Raw genomic sequence first — 26,775 nt, forward strand, 5'->3', positions numbered from 1 at the left:
CAACCTCATCTCTCATAAAAATTTGGTGCACCCTATTTCAGCAGATGTTCTGACAAAATAGTACTAGCAGTAGTATCATAATTATAATTCTCTTAGTAAAATAAAAGCAAACTCAGCCCCAACCACTGGACCAATTCGGCCAAATGTTTTTTTTAAATGAAAGCTTATGATGCCTAGATATGTTATCAATGCTCGCCTACCCCATTCTGACTGCTATGTTTGAGAGATATTGAATAAATAAATCTGATGTTCTATTGCATCTTTTTTTAAAACTGGCCATATCAATAATCAATTTCAATAGTGCATTAATAAATTATATAAAAATTAACCTATTTTAAAAAGAAATTCCCCTGCCTTTGACTAGCTCTTACCACCAATCAGTCCCCACCTCCATGAATGAAAAAGGTGACAAAATCTCACAAAGTGAAATTTAACGCTAGCAGTGTGCAGAGCACTAATCTATACATAAATATATATACATACATATTGTACATTTATGTTGTTTCTTATGGATGTGATGCATATAAAGCACCTGTAGTGCAAGTTTCACTAGTCAGAGTTTGCTTGCTCTAATAGTAATGATATTAACTGGCTCATCACAGCCAGTTACTGTGATGAACAGAGGAATGTCATTTGTAGTCCTGAATATCACCTTCATTTCAGTGGACTTGACATACTGGTAAGCAACAGTATACTCAGCTAACAAGTGAAGAAGGGAATAGAATACCACTTTATTCTGCATGCTCTTTAGTAAGCCTGGCTTGGATTGCTTAATATTCTTGGAATGAGTATCCAAATTTATAGAAATGACTGCCTTGTGTCAGATCACCTACATAAGACAATAAAGTTGTTACAACACCAACAAATAATATATCAGTTAGAACTTCTGTTTTGTAATTACTAAACAGATTAAAGTTGAATTTAATCAAGTGCTGAGTTACAGTTTTAAAAAAATACATATCTTAAAAGATAATTAAATACTAATCAATAGAGACATAATCTTTATTCATTAAGTTAAACAATCGAAGAATTTTTTAAAAAAGGGGCATTTTATATATACAGTCCTTCTAAACAAATTCATCAGTTCCACAAATGAAATGGTTGAGTCTTTAGCACCAAAATAAATAATATATATATATTGCATTGGTCATGTAGTGTTGTTAGCAAGACAATCTTAAATCTACTTATGAATTTAAGCAGAAAAGAGCATACTGTTAAATATTAATTATGAAGCGCATAAAATTTTCTACAACAGTTATCAGATATGAAAATAATCAATTACAATGTAAAAAAATAATAATTACAGTGTTGAAACAACCTTCTGAAATTCTATTTCCATTTATTTAGAAAATGAGTTGTAATTCTTGTAGTTTAATTAAACAGTAATCCTCATTTCATTATACTGATAACTAAATATATAGGTAAAATACTCTATGTATATCTAAACTAAAGTATGCAAAGACTGTTAATATCAGTAAAAATTATGCAATAAAATACAATTATATCTAAACTAAAGTATGCAAAGACTATTAATATCAGTAAAAATTATGCAATAAAATACAATTACCACAAAATGAAAAATATAAATAGCGCATAATATGATAAAAGTAATCAATGTTTAATCTGCATCAACACTAATATATTTGAAATCGACTCATATATTCCACAGACAAAATGTCAGAATCCAATTTTTCCAGATGAGTGACGATTACTACAATATTTGTCTTTAATTAGTATGAGAGCCTGTTGGTGATATTTTTGTTCTAATCAGTGAGGAGTGGTGTTCTGGATTAAATAAGTATTTTATTCTGATCAATAGACAATAACATAATAAAGTCAGGAACGGGTATAATTAATTATAACATAAAAAAGAGATGATTATCCATACTAATTATTTAAAATATTACAATATGAAAATTGAAAATACCAAATATGAAAAAACAACTTCAATAAAATAATTCAGATTTCAGAAAGCATTATTAAAAGTTATTTAATCACATAGTTATAATATACACGGTGAAGGGTATGCGGAAAATAAGAGTTTTTTAGTCTTTATTATTTAAAAATTCATCAACAGAGTAATATTGTATCCATAAAAGAAAATCGTTTAATTGTAATTTAAATAAATTGTTGGGATTACTTTTTAAATGATGCGGTAATTTATTACAAATTGCAGCAGAGGCATAATAAGTCCCTTTCTTGTAAGCCAAAGTATTATGTTCAATTAGCAAAAACAGTTCTGTTATCTAGTTTGATAGATGTAATTATCATTTTTTTTAATAAGTACATTTTCCATTTCGGAAATATTGGACATTTGTAAATATAAACATAAGGATAAGTTAACAAATTCAGTTTCCTAAATATCGGTCGACATGATTCATACTTATGGGCGACAAAACGTACACTCGTAAATGACTATGTATATTTGTATTTTGAAAACTCGTTCTGAATTTTCAAGAATCCCAAGAGGGAGTCCAGGAGATAACAAAGGTGAAGCAGAGGAAATGCATGTTTTTCACTACACTAAATAACTTCGGTTGTTTTAATTATAAAAAATTAAGTTTTATATTAATTAATAATATTTTTATTGCATTTTTGAAATCGACATACCTTATTAGGTTCGGAAAATAATGTTAGTAAGATGATGTCCTTGTCAGACGCAAATTCGGAGCCTCTCTTCAACATTTCATTCGACACAGCTTCAATTTCTTGACGAATGGAAATTTTCAGGTCTTGGATTGTGTTTGGCTTGTTCACGTACAATCTTGATTTCAGATAGTCCCACAAAAAGAAGTCACAAATCGATAGATCGGGAGAGCTTGGGGGACAAGAAACACCGCCGAATTGTGAAAAGACATGTCCAGGAAATATTTGTCGAACCACTTCAATCGATGGTCTCGCCGTATGATTTGTGGTACCATCCTGTTGGAACCACATTTCTCTCATGTTCACCCGATGCCTTTCCTGTTCTGGACGCAGGAAGCTGTTTAACATGTCGATGTAGTGTACTGATGTCACTGCAACTGCGTTTCCCCCCTCTTCAAAAAAGTAAGGACCAAAAATCCTTATCTTGGAGACACCGCACCACACTGTTATTTTTAGCTGTGGAGAGGTTTTTGGTGTAGTTCACTTGGTTCTCCGACGCCCAGTACCGACAGATCTGAACATTAACATAGACATCCAGGTGGAAATGGGCTTTGTCACTCATCATTATTAGGGCGTTTGCATCTTCTGTAAGAATGGCGTTCATTATGCCACAAAATTCTTTGCGTTGCACAAAATCCCTTACATTTAGCTACTGGACGATCATTATTTTGTACGGGTGAAATTTGAGATCACCATGTAAGACACGATGAAGTGAATGACGTCAAATACCCAGCGCTACAGCTTGTCGCCTAGCGAATCGTTTCGGACTAGCAAGAACTGCTCTTCTCACTCTGTCTACGTTTCCGGAATTCGGACTGAACGGGGAAGACCGGCTAGTTTTTTCTTCATTACAGATCCAGTAGTTCTAAATGCCTCAATCCATCGGAGGATGGTGTTTCGATCTGGAACTGCCCCTCGACGTTAAGATTTCGAAAGACGTTGAACCGTGACCACAGAATCATTATTTCTAAAAAAACTACTCGACAGAAAACACACGATATTCTACGCTCCATAGCGACTGAAACTGCATATTCTGAGCAGTCTGCCAGAGTTCGTCAAATGTCAATACCCCCACTCTCCACTAAATACTAGCGGTTTAAAAAACATGCGTTTCCTCTGCTTCACCCTTTATTAAATTTCTATCGGGAATATACATAAGCATAATAAATATTTAATAATGATGAAGTTCTGCTTTTTTTAGCCTCCGGGACCACCGTAAGGTATTAGCTTCAGAGAAGGAGATGAAATGACAGTTTTGTAACGTGTGAAAATGCCATGCCTGACCGGGATTCGAACGCGAGAATTCCGAATGAAAGACCGAAACACTACCACTCGCGCCATGGAGGCCGGCATCATGATAAGCTTAGCTTTTAATAAGGCGCTTCAAAGCAAAACAATACGATTTGACTTTGTTACAAATCAAAAACCGACGAGCATGACCAAACTTTTGGGAAATCAATTTGATCAACCTAGAAGAACTTCTCGTTTTATAAAAAATCCCGAAAACACAGAAATGCTACCGTTATCATTAATGGGGATTCGTCTACTTGAGAAGCACAATGCGTTGGTTTATTCATATTTAAAATTAGATTGTTTCAATCAATTTAGCGAATAATTTTTTGACCTGCAATAGTTGAATTTTCAGTAACTTTTAAATTATCATTATAAATTACAGAAACAGCTACATACCTGTGAAGAGGATAAACAATGAATGATTCAAGATTTTGAGGTAGGTCATTAATAAACAATAAGAAAAGAAAGGGAACAAGTACACTTCCGCGAGGCATTCCGCGTTCACATTTTTAAGTGAAGACATAAATGTTTCATGCATATTCTTATTAAAAGATGAAATTTTGACTAACTGTTTATTTGGTTAGTAAGGTATGTTTTTAATAAACTGTAAAGAGCTCATCTGATACGTTAGCTACTAAGTTTTTTCATTAGTACAAATGTACAACTAAGTCGAATGCTTTACCTTGGTCGCAAAAAATTTAAAATCGAATCTTTTTGTTATCTTTGCAATTTAAAATATTTAAAAAGAAATTGTAGTATAGCCATACTACAATTTCTGTCGGTACACAACGTTTTCCTAAACCATGATGAAATTTTGTCAATACGTTATGCTTTCAATACGTAATTGGTTGCACCAATTACGAAACTTTTCAATGGATGATCAGCAATAAATTTATTTAATTTGCTTAAAGACTTAATTGTGTTTAATAGTTGCTTTTTGTTAAGTACAAAAATATATAGGCGGCTTTCAGTTTTCTGCAACATTTCTTCTGAAGTTGATGGAACTAACTGAGAAGAAACATAGTACAATATAAATAAATATTAAGCTAGCGAAGTTTATTTCACTCATAACTAGTATGTTTGGGATGTATCTCTGATATTGTACGGGCTTATCAGATTTCTTAATCAAATAGATTAGTTAATATTTGTTGATTTCCATGAATGTTGTCACGGTGAACAAAATTATAAAAAACATTTTTTTACACAAAATTTATAATTTGAAAAGTGCAAACTAAATATAATCGAAATCGGTAGAAATTTTAATAACAATAATTCGAAGTATAAAACGCTTTTATTGCGTACATTATCTTTATTTTTTTAAATCACAGTCCAAATTTTGTAAATCTATAGAAATCTCAAAAAAAAATCATCGAAGTTAAAATAATACTATATTCTATTATAAATTCTATATTCTGTAAAATGTACAAACTATCATGTACAAACTTATCGTATGAAATTACAAATATTTTTGATAAAAATTCAGTATAAATTCATAAATAACAAGTTATTCATAGGAAAAATATTAAACAATTACAAATTACTGTTAACTTGCAATCGATATTTTCAAGAAATGTTAAAAGTAAATTTTTCATAATTTTTTGAAATACTGTACTTTATAAAATACGGAAATACGGACAATAACGAAATTGACCTACAATTTTGTAAATTAAAAGTCGAACCTTTCTTAAGAAGGCACAGAAATCTTTCTTAACGACGGAAATTGGGAAATAATCCGTTGTTAAAAAATTCATTGATTGAAGTTTTAAGAGAGACAATATCTATTAAAAGGGAATTGTCTTAAAATACTGACAGGAATTTTTTTCAGTACTCGCTAAATGTTTACTCTTTATACAAAATGATTCATGACGAAAGATTAATAACTTGGGAACTAATTCTAAAGCTTGAAATAAGGAAAAAATTTCATACAAAAATATCGGTTATCGAATTACGGCTAGTGAAAACTTTTCTCCTAATTTTAGTTCCCCCGGTGAAATAAGGGTACACTGAAATATTTAAAGCGTTATATAAGGGTAAACTTGATGGTTTCTTATGTTTTCTTGTCGTGTGTTAGCGGTTCGACAAGGATATTAAAATATCAGATAAACGTAAAAATATCTTAGAAATACAATTTATTACTCTCAAATATACAAAATAATAATAATAATATTAAATATATATATATAACATTCACAATAGTAATTCAAGTAAAAAAAAAAAAAAATTGATTTACTGACAAATTATAAATACCAAAATACAGTCCAATTTACTAAAAATGTTATAATGACTAATAGAAATTAATATTGCCCTAACAATACGATAACAACAGAAAATCGAAAGTTCATACAGTTCACTTTCTGCAAGTATTATTATTTTTACTGTTTACTGAAGAACTACCCTTATTACTACCCTCAACGGAGTTTTTGAATTAATTAGAAAATTTTCAGAAAAAAATTCTAAAAAAAGAATGAATTAATTTTATGTACTAATGACCACAAAACGTTCAAGGTGCTACTGCAGTAATCCATATATATAAATAAAAATCAATGTCTGTGTATATCTCTCTCTCTCTCTGTGTGTGTGTGTGTGTGCGCGCGCGCGGTACAGCGCAAAGACCGCTGCTACCTACAGGTACGACATTTGGCACGAAGGTGGCTCAGGACAGGAGGCGAAACACCTTGAAGCGATTTTTTCAATTTTCGAAGTAGATTTTTCTTTATTCAGTGTTTTATAGATTTTTCGCCTTTTTCAGCGAAGTTCTGTACTAAAATTGTTGAAAGTCCGGAAGTTGAACAATCCGGAAGAAAAAGTTTTATACAATCTGAAACGTTATTTAATAGCCTCCACAACGAGACCGATTTAAAATTTGTACGATTAGTCGCATGTTGGTAATTAATTAAAATGTCACTTTTTCGGACGAAACGCTATTTTTCCGTAAAGTCTTTTTTAAACCGCGATAAAAACTTTACTATTTGTCATACAAAAACGAATATTTTTCAGAAAATACCCTCAAGAGCTGGCTTTCAAATGAAAGAAAAACTTTTCAAATCCGACGAGGAGTTCGTTTAAAATTTTTTTCCGTAGCTACAAGTTTTAAAAATTATCAGCGTTAGCATGTTCCGAATGCTCCTAGGAAAACATCTTTCTCCCTTTCCCTGTTCGTCGTAATTGGCTGATGCGTGTCACATGATTAGAGGAGGAGGAAGAAAGAAGTCATGTGTGTGTTGCGTGCGAGGGGGGAGAGAATTATTGAATTTTATTTGGTGCTTTTGGGAGGGGAGAAAAAGTTGTTATTTAGCGGGAGTATGATGTATTTTCGAAATGTTTTAGCAAGTGATTTCATTTGGAGAGGGTGAGAGATTTCGATTCGAATTGCAGTGGTTTCTCAATTCGCTCAAAACTTTGGCAAAAGTGTGCAAACCAATTTATTTTGCTAGGCCTTGACCTAAGCAACAAATAAAATATAATGTATATTAAATGATTGTAATTTTTGTTAAGTTCATCTTTATGAACTCTTCTGAAGGAATTTTGCCCGGAGATAATACTTTTACGGAAAAGTATTATCTCCGGTTATTTAAACAGTTAAACAGTTAACAGTTAAAACAGTTAACAGTTAAACAGTTAAACGGTTATTTAAACAGTTAAAAACGCAAACGGTTGCGTTTTTAACTGTTTAATTGTTCTGACCGTTGAAACTGCCGATTTAGAACAATTTGGATAATGATTATAGCGAGATATGATTATAAAATATTTCACTGACAAACTGCATTAATATGTTTTATTAATTTTTTATTCGTGGATTTCTAAATATAACTGTATTAAAAATAAAAAGAAGCTTCTAAACAAACAGTTTACAGATATAGTAATACAATGCATAAATATAAAAAAAATTGGATAATGAGGAATAATCCTGCGCGCAAGATATGATTATAAAATATTTCACCGTCAAACGTGCATTTTTTCGACTGTATAAAAGTATTTTCTATGTGATGATCACATTCATCAGAAAATTTATGGAATGAGATGGCCAGGAGATTCCGTTTGAAGTTCATTTTGCATTTATTTATTTAACATTTACTTATTACTCATTTGTTTTATATCATTATTATTATTTTTTTTTTTTTACTTTGATTCTGGTATTTCTGGTATTACTTTGATTTCTGGTGATTTCTGGTATTTTGCATTTAGTAGCTGGAAAACGGATTGGTGGATTTAGTCGGTATTTAGATATTGAAATTCTGTTTCATATAGATCTTCACTTAACAAACTGTTTTAGTGTTTTTATCCAAAGCTAAAATATTTGCGTTATATACAGAGGGGATAGAAAAGTTAATTAAAAATAGATTTTCTTTTTAAAGTTGTATCTCTGTCATTGTTTATTTCCATTGTTTCTTTACTTACAGAATGTCGGAAGAAAAAATAAATTATCTGGTAGCCAGTTCAGAAAACGAAGACTAAAGACGGAAGTTTCCTTAAAAAAACAAGTTGTTGCTTTGAAAAAGTTTTTCAAAGACAATTCTAGGCCAAGTACAAATGAAAAAAATTAAGATAATTTGGACAGCGTTGAATTTGAGGTTGTTGAGAACGTTATTGTTCCAACAGAGCAGTCTTCATCAATTTCTGTGTGGTCTTCTAGCACACACGTACCTGATCGTCTTGAGCAATAAGAAATCGAAGAGAAGAAGAAAAAGCGAAAGAGGTAGAAAAAACATCGCACTTGCAGATGGAGACAGATGAAGATCGTCCTGTCGTTTTGGTTTTGAGTTCTGATCCAGGACTACGGCCTGAATCTATTTTTGATCACTATATCAGATGTATCATTATATCCGATATCACTATAAACGATACTTACTGTATATACAAAATTGTCACCCACACGCTCTTAAATTATACTATATTAAAGAGCAATATTTGTCAGTAATGCTTTTTTTTCGGCAGTCGTGTTTCTTTAATTTTTAATATTTATCTCTTGTTAGGGTGTATGTATGTATACATATTTGTTCCACTGTAGCAGCCCAACGACCAAACCGATTTAAATATAAGACCCCGCGTCGGAATCCTTACGTTACGGAGACTGTCATAGGCTAGATAAATATGTATATATCTATGTTTAATTGTAACTAAAAGCCCACAAAAAATCATATATACGATTCTAAATTGATAACCAGTAGTATTTTCAATATCGATTTATTTGTATCGAAAATAGTTATATTTTTTTAAGATCTGCTACGATATTGAATGAATGAATTACGGTAGTAAAATTTATTAATTTATTTTATAATTGTTATTACTTTTGTTACTTATTTTTTATAAACATTTAAGAAAAAAAAAATCTTATAATTTTTTGACGGGCAGTGTGTTCGATCATGTCAGCATGTCCAGGGCTCGCTTCGCTCTCCCAGCCAGGGGGCAGAGCCCCCTGGACCCTCGACGCGTTCGTATCCTCATGCTTGTGAGAATATTAAGTGTTTTATAGAAATATTTTAAGAAAAGAGATATTAGTGTGTAGAGAATATTTTTCTGAACATTTTGGTGTTTCTGTACTTACAACAGGCTAAGGAGTGAGTAGCTATAGAATTTAACAGTTTTTAATAAATATATAATTTTTAACTCTAGGCATATTGATAATAGGGAGTTGGCTTGTGTGTGTTCGTGTGAGGTTGTGTTGGTTGCCAATCCAGCTGCTGCTATTGGCGCAGAGCGGACCACGTGATGCGCCGGCCGGATGTGCGCAACGACTCTTTCTCGCAAAATAAACAACTCCTTTTTTTACTGCCAAATATTAACTAATAATTCCTTTCTTCTATTAATAAAATGAATAAATAATAGTAAATAAATAAAAATACAAATATAAAATAATCTAATCTTAGAAATTAAGTTAAATAATCTGTAAATTAATTGACTGCTTCTAACCGTAGAGAGTCGTGGAGGAACCGTGTGCAGCTGCCTGGCGCACCACCATTGGTACGCTTTGCACCACAATTTTATTACTAAATATTAACTAATAATCCCTTTCTTTTATTACCCAACTGTCCAAAAAGGTGTGTAATGTATTTAGGTATGTAGGTATGTCTTTATGTATGTTTGTTCCACCGTATCAACTCAACGACTGAACCGATTTAGATGTGCTACCTTGCGTTGAAATCCTTACATTACCGGGAGTATCATAGGCTATATAAATATGTAGTAGTGGAGATTTATCAGTTGAAGCACAACTTTTATGGATTGAATTTGTGGACTGTGAGCATCTATCACTGTGTGAGTTGTGTTTGAACCGAACGATTCGAATCAGTCAAATGAATAATACTACAAAAATAATAGAATTTATTTAAGTTAAATAAAATAAAATTATATTAAATAAATTTAAAAAAAATCTCTTAAATAATAATGGGCTTTCCGTGGAGGACTGCGTGTGAGGCAAGCGGTGAGGTAATGCAAGTACCTCTACGAGGCTAGACCAAACATCACCGACTGGTAACAAACGGGGTGCCCCTGGGGTGCTGTTTTGGGAAGTGCAGTGGGGTGCTCTTCTAATATCTTTGCAAACAATCATCCGATTTTCAAAATTCAAACGGGGTATTTGTTAGTAGGTTGAAGGCTAACTTTTGCATACATAAGATACACTCTCGATCTAACAGATTACGGTTATTCGGAAATGTTATATCTTCGCAACCAATCTTCCAATTTTTTAAAATTCAAAGGGGGTATTTGCTAGTATAATGCAAAATCACGATGGAACCAAACCAGAACAAAAAGAACAATGTATTTTCGGCAGTCGTGTTTTTTATTTTTTTAATATTTATCTCTTGTTAATTCTTAAAAATTTCTAACATGTTTTGTTAAGTTTTGTTCAATTTAGTTTTAATAATAAAATTTAATATTTTTTTTTTGTTTTTCATAGGCTTTATTATATTAATTTTTGCAGAATTAAATTCTCCATATATTTTGCTAATAACGTTTACGCATGTATTAATCATTTAACAAGGTTAAATGATTAATACATTTAACCTTGTTAAATTAATACATTTAACCTTGTATTAATTTAACACAAGGTTAATTTAACCTGAAAAAACATCTTTTTCGTCACCGAATTCTTCTGTTTTACGTTGGATATCATGAAAACTACGGAAGTTACAGTTCTGGACCTATTTTATTCGATTTTTCATGTACCATCAAGTTTACCCCTTTTAGAACGCCTTAAAAATTTCAGAAAGACCTTTTTCTACCGGGGTAAATGAATTTGGGCGAAAGTTTTTGCTAACCGTAACGCGATAACGAAGGGTTTTCGTACATATGTTTGTATGAACTTTTCCCCCTTATTTTAAGTTCTAGAATCAGTGTATCAACCGAAAATGAAAATACTGATTCACAAAACCATTCAAGGTGAGATTTTGTTTTAAATGGATCAATATTGTTGTTTGAAATACTGATAAAAAAAATTATTAATCTCTCTGCTACCTAAATAAAGAATAAGATAACGGAAAATGAGTCCTTTTATATTTTTTTTTGTTATTCGACTTGTTTTATTTCTAAATCTGCTTTCACTTTCGATAACTGCCTACATATCTTTTTTACATTTATTTTTGAATTATATATGAATTATCAAAATCTTTTACTGTTATGAATAACTTTAGAATAAATTCGTTTATAATTTTTCAAATAATTATGAAAATATCAGACAAACTTAGATACGTCATGGAGATTCCTTAGCGTAGAGCTAGATTTTACAATCCCATTAGTAATCCGTGCGTTTCTTTTATGTTTAATCTTTCTTTTTTCCTAAAAAGGAAGCTAAACAGAGGGCTTTAAGAGCATTAAGAAAATTGTTTACTTGTTTACTCTTTCATCAAAGTTAATTTTGCTATTACTTTTCCAATTTGTTTCTGTCAAGGTTCTAAAATTTCTAATTGAAACTTTATCGATTACCTTTTCAAAAGAATAATGCTAATCAATGGCTTGTCATATATTTTCATTAATGAATTATGCTGATAATTATCTTAAGTAAATTTATAAAAATATATTTTCTATACAGGTAGTCAAGGTCCTTGTTACTCTATTTGGTTGGGTGTTAAAACTATTTAGTCCTGCAAACTCAAACTTAGTTTATAGTTCATTTGTCACAAGATTATAATTGTGTAGAAAATTAACATTAAAATCATCACATACCGTGTCCTTGAATTGATAAGAAATTTTAAACAGTTTCTGATATTGTATGTAGAAAGATTTCAAAAACCATGAAGATCTATAAATTACCACCATTACCAATTTTAGACAAGGACATTAAATTGCAGAGCATTCAAAATTAATTTCTTCTCGAATATATGACCTCCAGTAATGACTCCAGTCGCTATACCGCCCCTCCGTTCCTAGCTCTGATGGTCCTTATACTGGAGGAGGTCTTATTGTCCCTTAGACATTGATTACTTGTTGCAGTCATCAGCAATACATTTTCATTACTTCTGCCCTCACAACTGTTAACCATTTCCGCGGAAATGCGAACCTCGCTTCTCTATTATAAGTTACCTAAGAAGAATACCCAACTTTATATACTTTCTTTCTTTTTCCTGTTTAGCCTCCGGTAACTACCGTTTAGGTAATACTTCAGAGGATGAATGAGGATGATATGTATGAGTGTGAATGAAGTGTAGTTTTGTACATGCTCAGTTCGACCATACCTAAGATGTGTGGTTAATTGAAACCCAACCACCAAAGAACACCGGTATCCACGATCTAGTATTCAAGTCCGTGTAAAAATAGCTGGCTTTATAGGACTTGAACGCTGGAACTCTCGAGACTTCCAAATCAGCTGATGTGGGAAGACGCGTTCACCACTAGACCACCCGGTGGGTTTAACTTTATATACTAGACTGCTATATCGAAACTTTATTCATTATCGAATTTTAAAAAATGCCAGCTGGCCTTCATCTCATACCACATAAATTACTGCTAAAAGCAACAGAGACGAATATTGACCTACAACTGCACCGTGTTCCATTAGTTTAAATTATTTAATTTTAAATTGCAAATCTAAATTGATATGGAACTTCTTTTCACAAATGTACTATCATTCAAAGGAGATTTCCCACTGACTTTTAAAATTTAATTGAACTAATCCGGTGTGGTACGCTTTCGGGAGACCAGTCCCCTATACACATACAGCTCCATCGCAGAGTGAAAATCGAATAGAAATTTCTAATTTGACCGAGAATCGATTCCAATTACGCCTACCTTTGGCCAATAAGCGCCTGAACGGGTAAAGTAGTAACTTTACCTAACAGAACATCAAACCTCTTCAGCAGCTCTCTGCAGGGCCAGAAACCTAAGAAAGCAAGCCATTCTCTTCAGTCTTCCAACTGAATCGCAGATCCAGACAGGAATTACCTCTCTCAAATTCCCTAACAATTCTGATTCGCTCAGCTTCGTACCTTGGAGATAAGCATATAGGATATGGTCAACAGAGTTCTTGACTCTACTTTCCGGGCAAAGGCCGTAATCAATGAAACCAAAACTAGCTAATTTGTCTGCAAATGCACTACGTGCAGACAAGAATTACCTGCTAGGGACTGGAGTTTCCCAAATCACTTTGACCTCTTTAGGTTTAGAGGCTAACATCTCAAAGCCCTCAGCGAGAGTAGAGTACAGCTCTCTAAGTCAATTTTGGCGGACCCCTGCAGATGCGTTTCTGGTGTTGTCTAGAAAAGAGAAGAGCCCATCTAACTTCTGCTTACTTGCAGTGACCAGCGGAACCGAACTGCTTGGTCTACCTTTCCCGTTCCAGAATTCTACCTTTACAGCCAGATTAGATTGCTCTGTTAAGTACTCATCTTCAGAAGAGGTGGATGAACTACCTCCCCTCTTACTGACGACCTCCTTCGATCCTTCGCCTAACCCTGCTTGGACTTCTTCCTGAATGCCACAAAATCGGTGAAAATATCGGCCAAAAATTCCCTGGAAAAACCAAGACAACTAAATTGCTCATTACCTTCCTTCCTACCACTCTAATTTAGTCAAGCTCACAAGTGTGACAACTACATGCAGCGAGCTACGGGCAGCCAAAGACCTGAATGCCATTCTGTCATTTTCAACACCTATTAGCAGCTACTGGTTCAGGGTGTGTGGGTTAAAAGACAAACAGATTGTGGCCTCGCTCAGAAAAAGACGTAGGCAGGACTAGGATAAAACGTTTGCTTATGATAAAACAAAAGCTTATGTCCAAAGGAGACTTTGCCACTTTTGCCATGTGCCTTACAGAATACAAGTGCTCTGCAACTCACTTTTGAGGCAGGTCTACATCCAAATAATGCACCAATTAACTCTCTTCTCATAAGAGAAAAAAATGATGTTCTAATTGAATTGACATTATGCTGTTGCAGACTCGAACAGTAAAAATAGCTCAACACCAGTGAAAGATACACACTTGACCACCAGATTAAACTATAACTGAATCAGGTTTAAAATAGCACTGCTCTGGATGTACCAGTGGGACCAGATGTATGTGAATATATTACTTTCAACTTTATGAAAAAGGGAGTCTTTAACAAAAAATTCAGACTCCCCTTTTTATGTATACTTTTATAAAAAGCTTCAGCAAGCTTAAAATTACCAAGCTCAGAACTATAAATTCACTCTCAATTTGGACTCAAAGATGATGGAGATGCCATAGTCAAATGGCAAGAATTTGCATCAGTTTGACAACCAATGGAAATTCCTGTAAACTACTTGACGTTCTCAAGAAAGCTATGGTGATTCCTATTTTGCCCAGAGATAACATCTCCACAATTCTCTTTAAAGAACTGATCTACATTCCTCTCTCTGCTACACCATATCAAGGTCATCAGCAGCTTGTAGTTGCAAGGTCATGTTGCAGTTGTATGACTAAAGCCTTCCTTCTCCCATGGCGGTTTGGAAACTGAGTCAGAATACCTCTATCTCAGGTCAGAAACCTTCAAGTTCAAGTTCTCCATTTAAAAAAAAATATAATCAAATATTAAACATTTTCTTAAGACTAGCTACAGAAAAAAGGAATACTAAAATAAAAAAATTAAATAAAACACTTTATCAGAATAATACACACTAAAGCACTGAAAACAAAACACACAACTGAACGCGTGAATATTCAAATATAAATAATAACAAAAGAAAAAGTAGAATAAAACAAAGGACTTGAAATAATATCAAAATTTACTGTTGAAATTTTTAACTTGCAGACCCAATCAATGTTAACCAGGAAAAATACATTCAAGCTCAATGTAAACCAATCCTCAGGAACACATTGGCACCATGTACAGTCCAAATGATGACTGAGGTCTAAGCATCTTCAGAGAACTACTAAAAATATGAGAAAAGTAATTATCTGCTAACAAAGAACCTATTTCACTGCACTATTACTTATCATTTTTTGAGATATAGGCGAGCCACTTACAGTTGTGTAACCAAGGTCCATGCCACAGATCTCTTATTTAAGTCTCTTTCTTTAAAATGTTAGAGGAAAAGTAAAGCTTGTCATCTGTTTAAAAATCCTTACATGATTTCTTATTTATTTTTCCTCTGCTAATCTCAAAACCAGGTATAATGGTTAGTTCATTTTTATTCTCAGTGACAAGGAAGCTGAAGATGGTTTGTTGCCATGGTACACAGGTGAGTGATGAGGCATGAGTACAGGTCTCATCACTACCTTGTGTACCATTGACTGTAAAATCGAGTAGTTCTACATGCCTCACCTCTACAACTCTCAGATGGTTGAGTCTATTTTCATGGATTAATGTTTACTTCCATATTTGCATTACTTAGAAACACACATCCCAAATTAAATGTATAATATACATAAGATCTATTTACACAAATCTAAGTTCCTAAAATAATGTGATGAATTTAATCGAAAGTTACCAGAATATAGCTAGAACGATTAATTTGATGGTTAATAGGGGATGTTTTCATACTGAAAATTTAAGTTATTGCAGAAATAAACTTTATACCACAGTTTTACCAAATGAAAAAATGGTTATAGGAATTGGCAGGTGGATTTATAGCCATCTTATCATCAATATACGATCACTATAAATGATTAAATAAAACAATCTATTCTTTTTAATAGCTATAATATACTTTATTGCAAAACTCAGTAATTAAAATGTAACTAATGACCTATAAGCACGAACAATCGACACAATGAATATTTAACTATTAATTTTAATTGCAAATTTCTGCAATGACAAACTGAACCAAATTTTTTAATAAAATATTTCATTATAAAAATTTATTTCAGTTTGTTGCTGCAAAAAAAAAAAATTTATTTTATTCATCCCCAACCATCATGAACAAAAACTAAGCGTATTTAATTGTGCTGATATCTGATATCCATCAGGTTGTTAATATGTTCTAGGTTAGCCTTTATAGTAGAGGTTACTTTGTCCAGTCACAACCAAGCCTTAGGATTCCTTCTTCCAAACATTTGAAATGTTAACTGATGTAATATCTTCAGTTAATAGAATAATTAACAGAGTGCAGGAAATAGGGTAGACAAAATTATAACAGTAGAATAACAGATGCAAATACTGCTTTGGCTACATAAAATACAGGTATTGATGAATTGCTTCAGTACTTTTTTCCAAGTAATTCTACATAAAATCACTGATAAAAGTTTTACCTTTATTATCTTCTAGAAGACTAAAAGGTAAGAGATACGTTAAGGTCTATCTGTAGCCAACAAAGCAACAGGATACAGTATTTCTTTATCTTGGTTGACAAAAGTTGTTTGGGATTATGCACAAAAATTATAAATTTTAATGTAATATCGATTATTGATAAATCTTTTTTGTTTCTTCATAAAAGAAAAATGGCTAGTTTTAGTTTTCTTGGTTTGCTACCATTCCCTTTGATGATTTAAGTACAAAACATCACCCTCTCATCTCTAATCGTTAACGTCATGATTTGACTAGCAGTAAATTTTACCATCTGTTTATTTACATACTAGCATTGTTTTAGCACACTTTCATAAACTTTTGATTTGAGTTTTACATTTAAGAAAACATAAGAGTTGTTTAATTGTTCAATCCATTAGTAAGTTCCTACTGAAACCTTCATTAATATAATTTTTAAACACTTTCTTTAAAATAAAGAAAGAAAAAATAAGATCTTTCCATCATAAAAAGTCGAGGACAAGTACCTTTCTTATTCTTACTCTATTTTGTACCTCCACTTTGGGGCTGGACCTGCTTTAATATGAACACCACCCCAATGAAAAATCATCTTCTCTGCACTTCTTCTGCCATCTTTGTACAGATAATCTTGACCAACACTGTGGACACTGTGTGCCATATCCGTTTGGTCCGCAGCATATTCCTCATGATGTTATCTAGAGAACGCACGTCGAATTTCCCTCCATCATGGTTCCCTATGTTGCAGGAACAGATCGCACACGAACACCGTACGTTCTGCGGTGTATTCCTCCCCGTTAAAGTTGCATTCTGCAGTGGGTTTCAACGTCTGCATGCACAGGAATGCTTTGAAACATTCGTTATCGTAAAGGAACTGAGTCAATTCGTATCCTAATCCCTTGTGTTTGCGGTCCAGGCATCTGTAGAGGTCCGGTTCAGCTTGTAGGTTCATCGGCCCTTCATCGACTGATCCCATTAGGACAAGTGCTTGGCAAAGTGAAACTGGTTACAGTTCACAAATATAACCTGGTAATTTCAGATTTCAAGAATCTTAAATGTAAATGCTCAGATGTAAATCTTAAAACTTTCCTTAATGAAGACGTTAGAGAATTTTGTAATGATAAAAAAAAGTTGCTTTCCAGTTTTGTAAAATTCTGGCTATCTGATGAAAAGTAGTCGCAGGTATGAAAAATTATTGAATTATACAACAGCATTGTAGTAGAAATAACAAAGATGGACCACTGAATGTGAAAATAGGAGGAGAAAAGATTATGGAGGTAGAAGAATTTTGTTATTTGGGAAGTAGAATTACTAAAGATGGACGAAGCAGGAGCGATATAAAATGCCGAATAGCACAAGCTAAACGAGCCTTCAGTAAGAAATATAATTTGTTTACATCAAAAATTAATTTAAATGTCAGGAAAAGATTTTTGAAAGTGTATGTTTGGAGTGTCGCTTTATATGGAAGTGAAACTTGGACGATCGGAGTATGTGAGAAGAAAAGATTAGAAGCTTTTGAAACGTGGTGCTATAGGAGAATGTTAAAAATCAGATGGGTGGATAAAGTGACAAATGAAGAGGTATTGCGACAAATAGATGAAGAAAGAAGTATTTGGAAAAATATAGTTAAAAGAAGAGACAGACTTATAGGCCACATACTAAGGCATCCTGAAATAGTCGCTTTAATATTGGAAGGACAGGTAGAAGGAAAAAATTATGTAGGCAGGCCACGTTTGGAATATGTAAAACAAATTGTTAGGGATGTAGGATGTAGAGGGTATACTGAAATGAAACGACTAGTACTAGATAGGGAATCTTGGAGAGCTGCATCAAACCAGTCAAATGACTGAAGACAAAAAAAAACAACAGCATTAGTAATCAAAGTTAAAAATCTACAACTAACAACAATCCTGAAAAAACACTAACGTCATGAACGCAAACGACAATGAAGTCGAAGGTCAAAACATCAACGAAGTGTTAATCGATAAAAACATTAATAACTCCCTTCATAATAAAGTAAAAGTATAATAACACTCAAAAGTCAAATGCTATCGAGCACGTAATATTTTTCTTTAAAACATCAGATAAATGCAAATAAAAATACGTGTTTTTTTATTACGACAGCCAATTCACTGTTTGATACACAACTTTTTCTAAATATTTATTCTGCCCTAATTATTTAATATCATACTCTTCAATCAAAATCGTATCTTCAGTGGTGTTCAATTATTTTATTGCACGCGAATGCATTATCAACTTTCTAAAAAATTCTGGCACAGATTTCTCACTTTTTTACTTCTTTATTTTTTACTACCTACTCTATTATCCTACCTATGTACCATGTTTGAGAATGATTTCAAAATCTCATTCTTTGACTATCTTAACCTTCCTATTGTTCGTGTTTTGCTACCACTCACATATTTTTAAGTATACCTTTAACACCAGCAGATTTAATTCCTGTGTGAAAGCACTCTGGCTTGCACTAGTTTGCTTTAATAATTAAATTTCTAAAGTTTACCAAACTAACAGTTATATTTATAATTCAGCAAACCATATTTATAATTCTGTGAAGTTATGCTTTCACAAACCTCAGTTCGTAAAATTCGATTTAGGGACAAACATTTTACTGGCATAAGGAAAAAAGGAAGACCAGTTTTAAGTATAAAACTTATTTTTTAGCCATTTTAATTTAGCTGTAAATTTAAATAATAAATAACACCTTTCGTCCAGTAAGCTTATAATATAAGTCTAACAATTAAAAATTAAGAAATTTATTTAAAAAGTACTGCTTTAAATAAAAAAGAAACTAATAATTTTTTCGCTTCATCAAATCGTGGTTACTACAAACTAACCATCGGAAAAGAGAATTTCTTATCTGCATATCATACATTACAAGAACGATAATACAATTAATTAATATGTTTTTTTTTTTTAATTTCTAGTAACAGAAGCATTTCCCAGTATTCTGATTAACGTTCGAGTTACTTTTACAAGTAATATTCTAGTGACGTACATAAATTAGAGAAATACAGTCGCCGCCAAGTAATGGCGAGCTTGGAGTGTACATTGATGAACATACAGTCATCTTACATTGCGTTTTGCAAGTTTTCTACATTACACTTTATTTTATATTTTTTAGGCAAGTTGATGAATCAGAAATCTTTGCCAGACATCTTTAACAAGAATGATGTTCTATAAAACAATTTTTGGAGTGGGAAAGATTTTTGAATTCTTCTCATTTTTACCGTCTATAGGTAGTAGGATTATAAATATTTTTTTATTACAATTTTTCCTGTAAATCGTATTTTTCAAAAATAAACATACAAATTAGCGAGAATTCTTTAAGGAAAAAGTTCTAGTAATGTATTTCAATGATAAAAACCTTATTGTAGCAATAAAAAATAACTTCTAGCCTAAATATCTGAAGATAAATAATCATATTTCTAAATTTTTTTCTATAATGTTCAGGAGAGTTCTGAATCTCAGCTGCAATTATCTCCACTAAAAGTAAAAGAAATATGTTTTGTAAACACTACTCTAACCTAGTTTTGTTGCTTGGCTCGCTGTGGCAGATATTCAAAGATTTTTTTAACCAGTTTTATTTTCTTGCAAATAGTTGCATCTGATGATGTGCTTTTCTTATTCATACTAATGATATTAAAGTTTTTAAACTGATTTTAAAAAATAGCCCAAAAATTATTTTTTACAAATACAATTATAATAAGATTATTAAATAACATTTTCCTTTACAATAAATAAAAAATAGTTTACCCTACAAATGTTTTGCTTAGTCATCTTTATAAAAGTTTGCTTAAATAAAGGTTAAATATTTGCTTAGACGTCTCATTTGTTTTTATACGTTTCAATTTGTTTTCTTTCCTAGCAATGAGTATCATATCATTCTAAATTTTTTAAAAATACATTGTGGGCTAATTATTCATTCACTGATTTGATTGCAAACCTAAATCATGGAAATTTTGTGAATTCTGGTTTTATTTGTAGAACTTCAGGCAGAGAGTATTTTGCTTTAAGTTATTTTTTGTTGACGATAGTTATTACACATCAGAATTAGACAAAAAGACATTCATTGACAAAAAATTATTAATGAAAAATATTCTAAAATTTATGAGAAAGCTAAAGCAGGACATAATTATTGTTTTACATCCTAAAAAAAGTTTTACATTGCATTGTAATAGTTATTATGATATCCAAAATAATATTCATAGAAATAAAGAGTGATCATTATCTAAAAAACTGCTAACTTCAACTTGAAAGCAAAAGAAATATGCAAAAGGTGATTAAATCCCTGACAGTTTTGACAGCAATGAAATCCACAAACTATTATGCATTTTTATTTATCTAAATTTTGCTTCCCCTTTCCTTGGAAACTTTCAAACTAAAAAATTATGACAAAGGTAGCTTAGGTGTTTCCATAACAAGTATGAATTTTAAGTGAAAAAAAATACAGGTGCATTCTTACTGAAAAATATGGTGTGAAATACAAGATTTGTTTAAAGAATAGAGATATTTTTAAAAAATAATAATGTTCAAACTGTGCCAAAGAAAGGTTGCTTATATTTATGAGTGAGATGACAACCAACAAAGATCATGGCAGTCCACTAAACAAGAATGTCTCATTTTGAAAGGCATGAAAGTAAGTAAGCATGCTGTTTTCTAGGAGGGTGACAGATAAACTAGTCTCTAATTTTTTTTTAAATAATGTAGTAATAATAGGAAATGCTCTTTTATCTTAACATCCAATAATAGCTTTGTACTAAATTCTATATCCAAAAATTCACAATGGTAGATTAAATATATATAATTTTTTTTTTATATATATTTGCAGAGCTTAGACAGTGCTAGTTTTCCATATTATCTCTGATATCTATAATGGAAATACAAGTAAGATATTAACCGGTGTTAATGAGAGGAATGCTACAGTTTTCAATAAGGTCACAGAGGAAGTAGTTGCTATTTGAAAAGAAAAAAGAAAATCATGAGAGTTATTTACCACCCAGAAGAGGTAATTTTTATTATTCATTGCAATAGTTGTAAATTTTTTTTATAGTCAAAGTAGTAAATACTTTGTTAACAATTCATTTAAATGTATGTAAAGATAATTATATAAAGGTTATAACCACGATTCAGAGGTTTTGGATTGTTGTGCAAACTTTAGATGTGTAGACAGATGGCTTCATGCTGATAATGCGATAAAAAAAGTTGTTTTTTACTAGATGATCTTAAAAAAAATTAAATACAGCTTTTATGATTTTACAGCCATAGCTAATTCCAACTTCCTCTTTAATGTTTTTGTTAAGAGGCATAAAAATTGTATTATAATTTAAATATGATATATTATAATTTAACACATTTTATTTTATAATTTCACTTGAAATGTCTTGTCATGAAAAGCAAATCTAAGAGTCTGCAATTGGCAATTATTTATCTCATTTATTTCTCAAATCTTCTTTGTTTCTCGTTTCATTTTCCAGTTATTATTTTTGTGCTCTTTTAAAACTTGTAGAATTATTTAAAATACTGAATAATCTATTGCATTATTTATATATATTTTAAATTCTATTAATACAATTTATCTATTAATAGAGAAGACATATCTTACCTTAATTTTACCATGAAAGTATTTTCAATATTCTGTACTAGGTGGTTTATATTAATATAATTTAACAGTACAGAGGAATAATATTAATCTTAAAAAGAGTAATTTCAATAAAATAATTATTTGTATATAGTATTTTCCCCTATATTTCCTAAAATAAAACCCTAAATCACTTTTCTTGAAGATTCATTTTCACATTTAAATAAAATAATAAGATAACAAAAAATAATTATAATAAATATAACAAAATACAAACTTCAGAAAATTAAAAAAAAAGTAAAAGTACAAAATAATAATTAATTAAAATAATTGTATTAATTAGATCATTTGTAGAATGTATGTGCTAATATGATTTGTGAGTAAAGGAAATCTGGTGATAGCTCACAGCTCTTTTAAATTTGGAACTCTTATTATCTGACATCAGTATAGATTATGGATTCAGGTTTGAAAAAGCTCATCAACTTCAGTAGAACTGAATGGTTTCTATTGAAGTTAACTGAGCTATTAGCATTCTAGAGTTGTAACATATAGAATTATGTATGTAATTTTAATTTTTTTGCTTCTACTGTTCTGCATTTTCTTCAAGAGATTAGGAATAACAAAATTTTATACCCTGGAGAAAATGTTTAAATCATCATACTCACCAGCTAAGGTAGTACATAAACAGTATTAGAAGAGTATTATCAAAGTTTTATTACATGTAAATAAAATTAGATTAATTCATCTAAGTTCATAATTTAACTGTCTATTTTAGATTAAATGAAGCCTATGTAAATGTAATTTATCATCTGCTGTGGTACCACTCTAAAAAATACTGCCTTTTATTTCTGAAATTATTGGGTGTTATTAGATCTTTTCTTTTTAAGGGATAAAATGTTATGGCATGTAAAAATAAGTCAAGGATATAAAAAGAAACTGAAGAAAACGTCACAAATTATTAAAATATATATAATACTAATAATAATAAATGTATCTAAAATCTTTTCTATAGCATACCTTTTCTTAAATATATATCAGTTACTCTTAAAATACTAATACTAAGGTCAACCTATTAGATGTCAAATTAAACTGAATTATAGCTTATAGAGTACATGACTATCTATCCAGTACATACAAATAAAGAGCTGTGCTAAATATTTAGTGAAATAAATTGGAAAAAAAAATTATGGTAATATTCAAAAGTCAGCTACAAAAATGACTTTTGATTTGCAAAAAATATTTTGAGTTTACTCAATATTTCTAAACCTAGATGCTCATTTTTATTGTTAAACAGTCACCAACAGTTGGCACTGGGGAAAAAATATGTAAATAAATAAATGAAATGAAAAACAAATACTAATAAAAAATATTGACAAATAAACTGTATTTTAGTAGAGTTTTAGAATAAGAATAAAAAAATAAATAAAAGATACAAACAACCTTTATTGTTTTAAAAGCTTAAATTTAGCTTATAAATATTTAAACCTCCAATTCAGATAAAAGGCATGACCCAAGGCATGCCTCCTCCTATTCTTAAAAAGATAGACAGCAATCAGGAATATTCCCAACCATGAATAAAATATAACATTGTGGATTGTTATTTATGTTCTTAAGATGGAAAACTTTCACAAAAGTCCTTTTTATAATTTAAAATTTAATTTTAATTTACTTTTCAGACACTTAACATGATAATGACTATATAACATTTTATTTTTATAATGGCATATACCATCAATCAATTTATTTTCTTCAAATTATATACATAATATCACTTACATGATAGACATTGGTTCCCACTGCATTCAATAATGTAGTCTTAGCACATCATTAGTTTAACAGTCTCAACTACCCAATTTATTTACGTATATTTTTTAAAAAGTATTGTTTTTAATAAACCATTTCTGTTATTGTTTCAAGGCAATGTTGGACTACTGTTAATTTCTGTGGTTTTCCACATTTTTAATGATTCAAATGCTTTTTTTATTCCAACTTTAATTTTTTTCCCAATGTGCCTTACATACCTGTAATGTCTAAAATTTTTCTATGTACATTTTTCTGCAGTATCTGATGATGACAAATGTTTAATGGTGGAGATTGTCTTTAGGGTTAGATTTTGAGTCAATTTTCTGAGTGTAATCTTATTTTCTAATTAATACTGTACTATGTAAAACATGACACTAAGAGCACCTGCCTTTTTGTGTAAGTAATCATTAAATTGAGATGTAGGCATTTTAGTAAAAATGTCAATACTATCAATTTCTTTGTTTTCTCTCCCTGTTATAAATCTGTTTTCCTCATTTTTTGTGAGGACGTAACTCAGCTGCATTAAAGTTAAATGTTAAATTTAATGCTTAGTATAATGGTTACAGGTTCCAACTAAGTAAATCTAATACTAGTTATCCTAAGGACTTCTGAATGATCATGCTACTCATTTCTTATTTGTGTCATTATTGTAGGAAACATGACTGTAATAGTTTTGAGATTAGTAAAGAAAATGTTTATCTCTTGTTCAGTGATACATTCACAATAAGTCCATGTATAATTTGAGTCTCAGTTAAAGGAGGTAGGCGTAACAGAAGAATTTAAACAGAATTATAATTGGCTTACTAACAGAGGGATGTCCTCTGCTTAATCTTCTTCAAATGTTAAAAAGTATTTATTTTCCTCATAACCCATTTAAAATTATTTGAAGATGATGTTTAAACTTAGAATGTAACATAATTAAGAAACAAAGAAAAAGGAAGACACAATATTACAAAGTAAGAATTTTTTTAATTTCTTTCTTCATTTAAGATTACGTTCTGTAAATATTTATACTGAAGATGGTTGCAATGAAAATTTAAAAATTAGAAGTATACACTGCTGGTTGTGTGATATTTCTTACTATATAAAATTAAATCCAAATATTTGTCTTTATGATTATTAAAAGCCTTTACATTTTAGTCACACTATACCTCAACCTCCAACTCTTCTACCCACAGGTACATTTTTTTATTATGAATAAAATGATATGCTTTTTGTAAAAGGTTCTCTTACCTAACAATGACCATAGTTACTATTTTAATTTATAAAAGTAATCCATATTTATCATAAAGGTGATGATAAAGATAGAACACTATTCCAGGAGAAACTTAAACACAAAAAAAAATTGAGAATCTAATGGAGAGGAGGACAAGAAAAGTACCAGAAAATATGGAAAAATTGAGGAAATTAAGATTGGAAACTCTCTAAAGGAGGGAATTTAAAAGGAAGAGAGAAAGGGTACTCCTAAATTGATAAACTGTGCCCCTTCAGTGGACCTTAGAAAAAAAAGGATTCTTTTTACAGTACTAATATAAAAATTTATTGAAAAAATTTACAGATTCATTTTAGATTATTAGATCATATCAATTTTCATTTTATTAATTTGTTAAATTATTGTAAAATTTTCTTTTAATTTTTTAAATCTATTTTCTCTAGTTTATTTTTTTAATAAATATATATTTTTTAAAAGTGTTGTCTCCCTCTATGAATCATGAGACCTTGCCGTTGGTGAGGGGGCTTGAGTGCTCAGTGATACAGAGTAGCTGGACCGAAGGTGCAACCATATCGGAGAGGTATCTGTTGAGAGTCAGACTAAGGAATGATTCCTGAAAGAGGGCAGCAGCTCTTTCAGTAGTTCTTAAGGGCGTAGGTCAGGAGTACTTAAACGGTCATATCAACATCATTCAGTCCTCTGAGTACTGCGCAGCTGAAAGCAATGGAAAACTACAGATGCTTTTTTTTCCAAGAAAATGTAGCTCACTGCATTTTCATATAGCAATGATGGAGGCGCCTAACTTGGTAAAATATTCTGGAGGTAAACTAGTGCCCCGTTCGGATCTCTGGGTGGGGACTACTAAGGAAGGGGTCACCAGAAAATTAAAAAAATAACATTCTACGAGTTAGAGTGTGGAATGTTAGAAGTTTAAAAAGGGTTGGTAGGTTAGAAAATTTAAAGAGGGAAATGGATAGGATAAATGTAGATGTAGTAGGAATTAGTGAGGTTCAGTGGGAAGAAGAAAACGACTTTTGGTCAGGTGATTTTAGTATAATTAACTCAACTTCAAATAATGGGCAGGCAGGAGTAGGTTTCATAATGAACAAGAAAATAGGGAAGAAAGTAGAGTATTTCAAAATGCATAGTAACAGAATAATTGTAATAAGGATAAAATCGAAACCTAAACTGACAAAGATTGTTAACGTCTTTATGCCTACAAGCGCCCATGATGATGATGAGGTAGAGTGTGTATACGAAGAAATTAATGAAGCAATTAAACACATAAAAGGAGATGAAAATTTTATAATAGTTGGAGATTGGAATGCAAGCATTGGAAAAGGCAGGGAAGGAAATATAGTGGGTGAATACGGGCTGGGCAAAAGGAATGAAAGAGGGGACAGACTTATAGAGTTTTGCACTAAGTATAATTTAGTAATTCCCAACACCTAGTTTAAAAATCATAATAGAAGAATATACATTTGGATAAAGCCAGGCGATACTGCAAGGTATCAGATAGATTATATCATGGTTAAGCAAAGATTTACAAATCAACTCGTTGACTGAAAAAC

The sequence above is a fragment of the Lycorma delicatula genome, chromosome 4 (assembly GCF_047948215.1).
Source record: "Lycorma delicatula isolate Av1 chromosome 4, ASM4794821v1, whole genome shotgun sequence".
In the NCBI taxonomy this organism is placed as follows: domain Eukaryota; kingdom Metazoa; phylum Arthropoda; class Insecta; order Hemiptera; family Fulgoridae; genus Lycorma; species Lycorma delicatula.